At 42.4% G+C, this 9,498-nt stretch overlaps 1 long non-coding RNA gene across 1 annotated transcript; it reads right to left on the minus strand.

The window, feature by feature from the left end:
- Positions 1-5,942: 5,942 nt before the first annotated feature.
- On the minus strand, positions 5,943-9,479 carry LOC111749877 (uncharacterized). Its single transcript, XR_002785064.2, has 2 exons — positions 7,703-9,479; positions 5,943-7,622 (listed from the first exon to the last, which is right to left on the minus strand). It is a non-coding gene; the product is annotated as an uncharacterized LOC111749877 (long non-coding RNA).
- Between the last annotated feature and the right edge of the window lie 19 nt (positions 9,480-9,498).

The raw sequence follows: 9,498 nt of genomic DNA on the forward strand, positions 1-9,498 counted from the left end.
GGTCTTGGGACACTGTTGCTACCCTGCTCAATTTATGCTCCCACACGCACACTTTTTCAGAACATCTGAGAGAATATGTGTTGGTTCATGCATTAGACTTCGGATTTTGAGACTCCCCACCCAACAATCTCCAAGCAGCTATGGCAGTCCCTGTAAAAGTTCATAGTTGGCTTTCTAAAACAGGTGATCTGTACTCAGTTATTGGCTTCTGTCATGGATTGAATTGTGTCCCCCAAAAATATGTGTCAATTTGGGTAGGCCATGATTACCAGTGTTGTGTAATTGTCCACCATTTTTTCATCTCATGTGATTTTCCTATGTGTTTTAAATCCTATCTCTATGGTGTGATGAGACGGGATTAGAGGCAGTTATGTTAATGAGGCAGGACTCAATCTACAAGATTAGATTGTGTCTTAAACCAATCTCTTTTGAGATAGAAAAGACAGGAGCAAGCAGAGAGATATGGAGACCACATACTACCAAGAAACGAGACCCAGAACAGTGAGTCCTTTTGACCCAGGGTCCCTGTAGTGAGAAGCTGCTTGACCAGGGGAAGATTAATGATGAGGACCTTCCTCCAGAGCCAACAGAGAGAGAAATCCTTCCCTTGGAGCTGATGTCCTGAGTTTGGATTTATAGCCTACTAGACTGTGAGAGAATAAATTTCTCTTTGTTAAAGCCATCCACTTGTGCTGTTTCTGTTATAGCAGCACTAGAAAACTAGGACAGCTTCCTGTAATCAAGTTGCTAGGTAGAACTTAGCAATCATAAATGACTCCTCTGGTTGGTTGTTTAGTTTTTTGAGCATTAAGTATAATCTAATAAAATTTTTCATAAAAAAACCTCTTTTTTGTTTTGAGTAATGCATGTTCATTTTAGAGAATTCAGATAAACAATAAGAAAGAAATGAGCTATAACGCTCCTGCTAAATGATAACTGCAATGAACATTTTGGTATATTTTCTTCCAAAATTCCCATACTTTAATAATAAGCTTTCAAAAATAGATATTTTATACGTATATGAGAAAGTTTTCCTTTTATTTCAACCTGAGGATAACTATTGTTTCTTTACGAAAGTCTGAAAGTGCATTCTATTAACTTCATTAAGCAGCAGATAGAAGTTAATTTCATTTTTTTTTTTTTATTTATCAAGTGACGTTCTTTTTGCTTTTATTTTTTAGGGAAAGGTTGTGTTTAGAAAAGAGCTGGAAACTGATCCACAAAGCCAGTCCATGGACCTTGATTCAGTTTAGTTTGAGCCTCAAATGGGCTGTAAGATTCCTAGCCTTTAAATTTCAACCCAAGGTGACTTCTGTGGATTTGACTTTTTTTTTTTTTTAAGTCTTTTGTGTAACTTTGATTAATTGCCTCAGATAAAAGGAATGGCTTATTCCAGGGTGACAAAAATGAATCCTGACCTTAAGGGTTTCACTCTACCAGCTCAGAGAGTGGGATATTTCTGGAAATGGCAATGGCACTGGTTGGTAAAGTTGTGTTTCCCTAACTTCCTCCTTTGTTTATTGAGTCACCCAGGACTGCTAATATTAGCCCTTTCAGAGCCAATCCAGGAAAAGAATCTCTGCCAAATGAAATTCCAGAGCTGAAATAGACAGTGAATATAATGGCTAAGTCACTCCTGACAACTTTGGCTCCGTTATCGTTCCAAAATTAACATACATAAGCAAAAAACAAAAACAAATCACTCCTCCTCTCTTAGCCCTACTTCTCACCCTGACTCTTAACCAATAGAAGGACTCAGATAAATGGAAGGATTAGGTACTTCACAAAAATGAAGCCAGGTCAAATGGAAAGGTTTCTAAGAGTAACTGGATACAGCCCTTGCTTCCAACAAAAGTGCTAACCCACCCATCCAGGGATGAGGGTCTTCTATAGGCTGGAGATCTATGCCCCAGGCCATTCAGGCAATCAATAGGGTCTCTTCTGACTCTAAAATTCTAGAGTTATCATGTTGGTTTTGTGACTCCAAATTAAAATTACTTGACTGTGATTCTTAATCCCTGAGAAAAAGTAAAAAAAAAATAAAGAGAAAAACAGGTTCTCTACAGGCTTGATGTCCTTTAGGAACTGATTAAGTCTGGGGAATGACACACAGTGTATGGGAGATGGCGTGTGTGTGTGTGTGCGCGCGTGTGTGTGCGTGTGTGGCTGCATGCATGCCTGCACATACCTGTTTGGGAAGTGGGAGGAGAAGAAGGCTTTCTCAACTTCATATAGCCTTTTCCCCATCTAAACCAAAAACCAAAAACGCAAACCTATTGCCATCAAGTTGATTCCAACTCATAGTGACCCTGTGGGGCAGAGTAAACTGCCCCATAGCATATCCAAGACTGTAAATCTTTACGGAAACAGACTACCACATCTTTCTCTCATGGGGAGTGCTGGTGGGTTTGAACTGCCGACCTTTCAGTTGGCAGCTGAGTGCTTTAACCACTGTGCCACCTGGGCTCCTCCTTGCCCCATCTGCCAAGGACAATTCTTTTCTGGTTCCCTAAAAAATACTACTCAACTTTTGTTTTTTCTCTTTCTCACCCCCTCACTCCCTCTTGCTCTTTACTTCATCATTCATTCAACAAACATTCACTGGAGATTTTAAGACATTGATCCCTGGGAGATAGCATGATATAGCTGAAAGAATTTTGGCCTAAAAGGTGTAGACGAATCTTTGACCCAGCTCTACCATTTATAAACTTGGTAACTTTGGACAAGTGACTTAATCTAAGTTAGAGCATAGAATAGGAATAGCAGGCCCTTTTTTTACTTTGCATGAAAATATTTGGTAAATTGTAAAAAAAGACGCAGAAAAAAAAAAAAAGATTTTAATTAACTTGCAAGTCTCCCTAGGAGATGAGTCTTAATAAACCTGTCCTTAGCAATTGGGTTTGAATTTGTTTATAAAATGCCTTTTGACTTTCTGGTTGAGAGCACAGGCTTGTGAAGGCTGGGGCGTATGGGGTGGCGGGGGGACTGTAGTTAGGAGACTCAGAGCAGACAAAGAACAACACGAGTGCATAAGAGAAAAGCAGATTCTCTAGGAAGGAGAAACAGAGTAGGTGAGGGGGCCCTCAGAAAACAGTTTGCCCATTTTGGCTTTCCCGTGGTCAGGCCCTGGTTGTTAGTAACTTGTATGCTCAGTGGACTGTGGCCTCTAGACAGAGCTGGTTAGGTCACTGAGGACAAAGACCACTACTGTCCAAAGGATCTTTTTCAAAGGCAGTTCTTGCATCAAAACCAAAAAAAACCAAACCCAGTGCCGTCAAGTCGATTCCAACTCATAGCAACCCTATAGGACAGGGTAGAACTGCCCCCATAGAGTTTCCAAGGAGCATCTGGTGGATTCGAACTGCTGTCTCTTTGGCTAGCAGCCGTAGCACTTAACTACTACACCACCAGGCTTCATGCATCAGCAACCCCAAAATCATACATTCTTGGGCTTGTTAGGCCTTGAGGTTAGAGACTGGTTCTCTTTCTAGTGTTAGGACTGGCCAATAAGCCTGAAATATCATTTAAATGAATAAATATATGACATCATAAGGGACAATTATTTATGCAAAAATGATTTGATGAAAGAGACTTATTACTGAATTGTCATTTTTGTATACATTGAAGCAATGCAGCATGGTGGAAAGGCCACGGAGCCTAGTCTCAACTCTGCCAGCTGTGGCCCTCCAGTAAATCTCTCAGTTGCTTTGTGCCTCTGTAAAAGAAGAGTCTGGCTTGAATTCCGTGTTTCTTAAGGAGTAGTTATTGGATCACATGCATCAAAAAGACCTGGGCTAATTTTTAAATATTTCTGGACTGTCTCCTCGATGCCATGAATCAGCATCTCTGGGATGAGGCCTCAGAATCCGCATTTTTAACAAGTACCCCAGGCCATTTCTCATGCACGTGGAAGCACACAGCCTCACTGGATAGGACTAGCAACAGGATCCCTTCCTGCTCTAATTTTGTAATTCTCATGACCCAGATCTCAGCTCTATTTTTCTGTGAACAAAGCAAAATTAAAAGGAGAAAGGAAATAACACTGGCTGAGAACTTACTATTCGCCTGGCACTATGTTTGCGTAAGGAGTCCCAGTGGCACAGTGGTTAGAGTGCTCGGCTGCTAACCAAAAGTTTAAACCCACCATTCACTCTACTGGAGAAAGATGTGGCAGTCGCTTCCATAAAGCCTTGGAAACCCTAGAGGGCAGTTCTACCTCGTCCTATAAGGTTGCTATGAGTTGCAATCAAGTCAACGGCAACAGGTTTGGTTTTGGAATGTTTGGGCAAAAGGAGCCCAGGTGGCACAATGATTAAACACTTGGCTACTAACCGAAAGATTGGTGGTTTGAACCCACCAGTGGCTCCGCAGGAGAAAAGTCCTGGTGACCTGCTCCTATAAAGATTACAGCCTAGAAAACCCTATGGGGCAATTCTACTCTGTCATATAGGGTGGCTAGGAGTCGGAACTGACTCAGTGGCACACAACAACATGTTTGGAGTGAAGTTCCTGGGCAGTGCAAACGGTTAATGTGCTGAACAAAACGGTTCAACTCCACCCAGAGGTGCCTTGAAGGAAGAAAGGTCTGGTGATTTATTTCTGCTTTCGGCTAGCAGTCAGGCGTGTTAACCGTTTGCCCCACCCAGGGACTCCAGAAAACGGGCAGTTTAATTTAATTTTAAGCTCCAATGAATATTGTAATATTTCTGTCATGTTTGGATGAAGCTGTCTTATGACAAAGGGATAGCAAAAGGCACTTGTCTAGTTTGAAATAATGTATGTGGAAAGAACACTGTAAAACTGTATACAATGTAAGGTATTGTTATTTTTTTGGATTAAGATCACATACAGCCGGAAGGAACCCTAGATATCATCTAGTCCAACTCTCTTATCTTATTGGCACTGAGACCTATGAGGGTCCAATGTATTGCCTAAGAGCACATACAAACAACAAAAAAAAAAATTGCCATTGGGTTGATTCCAACTCATAGCGACCCTACAGGACAGAGTAGAACTGCCTCATAGGGCTTCCTAGGAGTGGCTGGGTAGATTCGAACTGCCAACCTTTTGGTTAGCAGCAGAGCTCTTAATCTGCCACCAGGGCTCCAAGAACAGATACAAAGTAGTGGTTAATAGCTTAGATTCTAGAGTCAGACAAATCCAGTTTGAAGCCCAGCCCTGCCACTTACTGGCTTGCAACTTTAGGGCTAGGGAGGGCCCTGTCAAAGAGCTGAGTTGTAGAGTGAGTCGAGTTTGCCAGATGGGCAGGCATTCTAGGCAGAGTGAACAGTATGTCCAAAGAGAGAGGTGTGAGAGGGAGAAACTCTGCATGGAGGAGGGGATACAGTCCCACCCAGCTGGAGCACACAGTGTTTATGAAGGAGGGAAGAGAAAAGATGGGGGCAGGGGGAAGGAGGCAGTTGCCCTGCCTCAATAAGAGGAAACTCCACTGCCATTGTTTTCCCTTGCTATTTCAGTATTACTTTGTATTGATAGCATATCCAAAGAAGTTTCAGTTGCTACAAACTCTAGGAATATGGCTTTGTCAACAGAATCTCCAATACTTTGTAGTTCAGGGAGGGTAAGACTGGGTAGGGCCTGGGATATTGCTGGTCCCTTGGAGGCCCTTCCAGTTTCTCTGTGAGCTGAGCTCTGTTTAGTCCAATACCCAAATGAGGCTTTCTTGGGCAATAAGGCCCCGGGATGTGGCTAGAAAATATTAAACTTTTCATAGAAATATAAAATACATACAGAAAACTGTATATATCAGAAGTGTACAGCTTAATGAATTTTCATAAATAGAGCACGCACATGTAACTAGCACCCAGAACAAGAAACTGAAAATTAGCAGCACCCCAAAACCCCTCATGAACTCTTCTAGTCATTAGTCCTCCCAAAGTAACCACTATCCTGACTCCCAACAGCAGAGCTCAGTTGGCTTGTTTTTTTTTTTTTTTTTAATTAATTTTTATTAAGCTTCAAGTGAACATTTACCATTCCAATCAGTCTGTCACGTGTAGGTTTACATACATCTTACTCCCTTCTCCCACTTGCTCTCCCCCTATTGAGTCAGCCCTTTCAGTCTCTTGTTTCGTGCCAATTTTGCCGCCTTCCCTCTCTCTCTATCTTCCCATCCCCCCTCCAGTCAAGAGTTGCCAACACACTCTCCAGTGTCCACCTGATTTAATTAGCTCACTCTTCATCAGCATCTCTCTCAGTTGGCTTGTTTTTGTGCAGTATGTACCTGTATCTAGCGTCTTTGATTTATACTACACTTTGATTTACATTACATTGTCACATGTAGTGACAGGTCTGTTCACTCTCATTGCTGTATAAAAAAAAAAATTTTTTTTATTTTGAAACATTTTAAGCCTACATAAAAGGTAGAAGAATAGTACAATGAACAGCCGTATAGCCTTCACCTAGATCATGAAGAACTCCCCCTGCCCCTTATAGATGAGGCAAACTAAAACAAAGAGAAATTAGGTAACTAGCCAAGGTCATGGCCTTGGAATCTAGTCCTGCTTGCCTTGCTGCTTAGCTATAAGACTGGGCAAACCACTTAACTTTTCTGTAACTGTTGCTTCATCATTAAAATGGGAATAATGATCCACACCCCGCCAAATTTCCAGGCTGTTGTGAGGCTGAAGTATGAACATTTGAAAGCACCTTGGAAAGAGCAAAGTAGCAGTATTCAAGTGAGGTATCTTTAAACGGTAGGATCCTGGACCCCAAGCACTGTAGATCCTGATTCAGTAGGCATGGGATAGGGGCAGGAGTGTTTAACAAACACTGTTGGTGATTCTAATAACCTAGTCCCCAGAGTGCACTATGAGAAAACATTCTGTAAAACGGTGGTTCTCAAACTTTAGAGACTATCAGAATCACACGGAGGGCTTATTAAAACGGCAGAGTTTCTGATTTACTAGGATTGGGATGAGCCTGGGACTTGGCATTTCCAACGAGTTTCATGTGCTACTAATGCTGTTGGCCAGGGACCCCACTATGAACAACTGCTGTGAAGCACTTACAAAGTCAGGTATGAGTACCACTGGCTACCTTGATGATGCAGGGAAATTTCTGGTTAAGAGTAAGCTCTAAAAAATGATAGGATAATATTTATAAGAAAATAATTGCTCATTCACAAACTGAAATTTAATTCATTTCAGCAACTAATTTATTGGACATCTATTTAGTGCAGGTGTTATTATGTGCACTAGGGTTTACAAAGGGAAAAAACAGCTTCCTTGACGTCAAAGAGCAAGAATGTATAAACAAGTAAATAATACTGTGTGACAAAGGCAAAAGTAAAAGTTTACAAAGTGCTGCAGTGTTGAATTCCAACTGAGGTAGTCAGGAGGGCTTCTGAGGATGGTCTTATCTGTCTTGGGTTTTGAAGGGTGAATTCCCATTGAACAGGGTAGAGAAAACAGCATGAGTAACAACACATAGGAATTCTACACTAGGATGTGTTCGAAGGCCTGTGAGTAGATTCATATAGCTGGAGCTTAAACTTCAAGGATGATGGAGATCAGAGAGGTGACTGGAGAGAGAGGCAGTAGCCAGATCCTGGAGTGCCGGGGGAAGCCAGATCCTGGAGGGTCCAAGAAGTCGATTGAATCCTGGAAATAATAAAACAAAATCTTGAAACCTCCCAGGAATCTCAAGTTAGCCCACATCTGTGATGATGGCACATACCTACCTCAATAGTATCTTACACTTCCGTCTTGGGTAGTGTTCTTGCCACTAGCTCCATGTTCTTAGACTCATGAAGACTAAAGAGAGATGGAGCACAGAATTTGGTATGTTTTATCCTTGTGAGCCTGGAGAGTGTGGCCGCAAGATTAGTCCCTGAGGCCCTCTCCCTCAGAGGTCATAGAGAATGAAAGAAAAGCACAAGGAAGCTTGTTCAACCTTAAAGAGGGGAAGTGACTCACAGGTTTAAGAAACGAAAAAGTAGGGGAAAGGGCAAGTGTCTTCTGATGCAAAGTAAGGTCAAATTAGGGAGAAGTAAAAACAAACAGAAAACATCCGTAATTGCTCAAAATTCAATATTTTCTTTCATCTTGTGTCAGGTCAGAAGGTGGACTGCCAACAGGCAAACTAAATGTTTGCTTAGAGCACCAACAAAGCTGCAATGCCAGCAAGAAAAAAAAAAAATTTTTTTTTTTAGAATAATTCGATTGCTTAAAGCATTCAAGATGTCAACACAGAAAAAAAAAAAAAAAACCCCACAGAACTTTATTGGACTTTATCAGACTGCCTAACACTTATTTTATGGTTTAGTATTGTATTTTACATGGCGGTGAGGGGAGAAGAAATACAATAATTTTCCCGATTCCACCCCAGGCTGAGAGCTCACGGAGGCTGAGGCTGGCGGCAATTTCTGGGGATCCTGGGCCAGTCACAAGGGAATGAGCCCTCTGAAACCCTACCTGGCTCCGGGTGATTACCTAACTTGTTTGCTCAAAGAATCTGGTTCTGGCCCCTTCATTTTACACAAGAAAACACTAGAACTGTGATGTTGATTAAATTCCTTTAAAAACCTACACAATTAAAAAAAAAAAAAAAAAAAACCCTTTTCGTAATAAGCGTAGGCAGCATCATACCGGAGTGATTTGATTCGAAGTCTTGTTGAGAATAAAAGACGGGGACCGACAACAGTATTCTGAGACCCTTTTTGGAAATTCTTATCAACCTTAAATTGGAAATATGTTGGAGGAATTGACTTTGAAGTGGAAAGAGCAGTAAAACAGATGCCTCTACAGTCCAAATTGTTTTAAAATGAAGAAGCAGCGTAGAATTTCACAAAACTTTAGAAGTTAGTTGTCAGCTAAAAATAACAGCCTAGAAGCCATTCTTTCCATATTTAAAAGGCGTATCTATTCTGAGGATGACGCCGATCAACAGATTGTTACTGTTGTTAGGTGCCCTTCCTAGCGACCTTAATAAACCAAAACCAAACCCAGTGCCACCCAGTCGATTCTGACTCATAGCGACCCTATAGGACAGAGCAGAACTGCCCCATAGTTTCCAAGGAGCGCCTGGCGGATTCAAACTGCCGACCTTTTGGTTAGCAGCAGTTCCACTTAACCACTACGCCACGAGGGTTTCCCCTAGCGACCTTAGCGATCCTATACGACGGCAATGGGTGTTTGGGTTTTTTGAATCTTCACAGGAGCAGATCGCGAGGTTTCTTCTCAGCAGAGCAGCTGGTAGGTTTGAACCTCTGACCTCCCTGCCAGCACGTCAATCGGTGCACCACCAAGGCTCCTCTACGCCCCCTTCCACAGCCTATTGCAAAACCGCCAAAGCCCACCTGAGCACCACCAACACTGGCCACCGGCCTCTCAGGGCCCCATAACCAAGGCAGAGCCCAGACAGGGCTCCCACGCCAGGCAGGGCCCTCCCCACCCAGGCCCGACACCCGCATCGAGACGTGGGCCCCACCCTTCAAGTCGGGCGTGCGTTGTGAGGGAGACGGAAGGCGGGGGACGC

The sequence above is a fragment of the Loxodonta africana genome, chromosome 9 (assembly GCF_030014295.1).
Source record: "Loxodonta africana isolate mLoxAfr1 chromosome 9, mLoxAfr1.hap2, whole genome shotgun sequence".
NCBI classification, from domain to species: domain Eukaryota; kingdom Metazoa; phylum Chordata; class Mammalia; order Proboscidea; family Elephantidae; genus Loxodonta; species Loxodonta africana.